The sequence below is a fragment of the Pteropus vampyrus genome, unplaced genomic scaffold (assembly GCF_000151845.1).
Source record: "Pteropus vampyrus isolate Shadow unplaced genomic scaffold, Pvam_2.0 Scaffold378, whole genome shotgun sequence".
Taxonomy (NCBI): domain Eukaryota; kingdom Metazoa; phylum Chordata; class Mammalia; order Chiroptera; family Pteropodidae; genus Pteropus; species Pteropus vampyrus.
The window spans coordinates 119,679-121,735 of NW_011889159.1; the positions used below are offsets into that span (position 1 = coordinate 119,679).

A 2,057-nucleotide genomic window follows, 5' to 3' on the forward strand; every position below is an offset into this window, starting at 1 on the left:
TATATTATAATTACACATATAAATATGTTTAAAAGAGATAACTGGAAGAGTACAGAATGATCTGGTAATGAGAGTTACTTTGGAAGAGAAAAAGGAATACTGAAGGGAAAGGGAGAATTATCAATTTTTATTTTACACCTTTCTGAATTGAGTTAGATACAGTGAGCTTAAAATATTTTGTTATTAAAAATGAAACAGCATCAATGATGCTAACACTCACAGTAGTCAATTCAGCATTCTGAGGACCAACCCTCAGTCCATTTTAGCCTTTCCCACTGGCTCCACTCTTCAAGGACTTTTTATTTCTGAAAAAAAATCCACCAAATTATTGGTTTTCTCTACGGTTTCACTTAGTTATTGAATGTCGATTATTTCTGACTTCAATCCTGTAAGGATAACTTTTTTTCATACAATACCAATCCACTCAGTTACAAGCCTCATAGTCACTTCTTCTAGACAATGCATTCAAGACCTGACCACTAACATCCCTGTTGAGCCTCTGTCTATCACAATAGCCAACTGGGATTCTAGTTTCTGAGAGTAGTGGTACAGTTTGGTGATCATCATATACTTTCTTCAAAATGTGTAGGAAAGACATAAGAAGGAAATAAATGATCTATTTTTATGGTAGATATTTATGGAAGTAGTTTAATTTTAAAGTTAAGCACAATATGTCTATAAATAGATTAAGAGGATTTGGGGTTAAATACATTATCTAGAAAGTTGACCAGCCTGAAGCACAGTTGCCTTCTTGTCTCTGTCCTGTTCACCATCCTTCCCCCAAAATCAAATGCAGAACACTTACAATTCTCTCAGAGTAATCTGTGTTCTCAGATAATTACTCACTTATCACCGTTAGCTCCAAAATGGCTTCTTCGAAATCAGTTTCTTTTCTAAAAAGACACATGTACATTCCATTGTTTGAGACCTAGACACTGCAGATTCTCACAGCTACTCTTCCTTCGGTGATGTAATCTTTCACCAGCTCTCCCTTTGAAATCTACCAGCTGTTTTCGCATCTGCTCCATTCCATCTTGATACATGTACACAGCATCTGAGAACTGGGAGCGGAACCACCACAGCTCCATGTTCTCCACGCTCATGTCCGGTGACACACAGCAGGGCAGTGTGGGGTCTGCACCCAGCATGGCCACAATGGGCTCCAAGGAGCCAATGACCAAGAATGAAACTGTGGAATAGAGCCATCAGTGACAAGAATATCAGCATTTTAGAACACAATATCATTACTGGCCCAGTAAAGATCCATAAACGTACTCTCATTCATACAGCCATGATTTGCCACACACATTCAGGCTGAAGATGGTAGTGGACAAGACAAAGAGTATTTCTATGTTTCCAGAGATTATAATCAACAGGGTCATTTCATATTAAGCAAATGATTTTTTAAAATGCAATAGTGGTAAATTCTATGGAGGAGGAGAGAAGAGTGCTGGAAAATCATGAAACTAGAGTTTTTAATCAGGTCTTGGGCATCAAAAAATGCATTCCTCATGAAACTGAGACCTGAATGAATTAGAAGGCATTAGTGAAGTAATTCTATCTGATCCTTCTCTCTAAAATAATCATTGAATGACTAATTGCCCTTGTGGGTAAATGAATGGGTAAATAAATCATTATATAAAAATAAAGGATTTAGAATTAACCCAGGTATATATGAAAAGTAATGAAGTGATTTAGTATTTCTATTCAGAGAACAAGAAAATTCAGGTATAGAGTATAAAATATTCTCACCTGAGCCCCACATGGACACTTGGAGAAGCAGGATAAAGATGCCTCTTGGCAGAGAGAGGTCCAGGGAAGCCATCATCTTTCCCAGAGCAGAGAACAAAATGACACAGAGGAAGGTCCTGAAAACAGCTGGAGGAAAGACAAAAATGGGACCCACAGGTAGAAACTAAGTTATAACTAAGGCGTTTCACAGTGCTTCTAAGAAATGGCCTCTTTTAGCTCTCAAGCTACTATAGTGTCTCTCTTAGGGAATATCAAGGAAGTCTTTGACACACACACACACAAAAGACCCTTTGTTTCCCTTTTCC

General features: G+C 37.7%; 1 pseudogene; it reads right to left on the minus strand.

Annotated features, from left to right (window-relative positions):
* Positions 1–279: 279 nt before the first annotated feature.
* LOC105305335 lies at positions 280–1,828 on the minus strand (annotated as a pseudogene).
* Between the last annotated feature and the right edge of the window lie 229 nt (positions 1,829–2,057).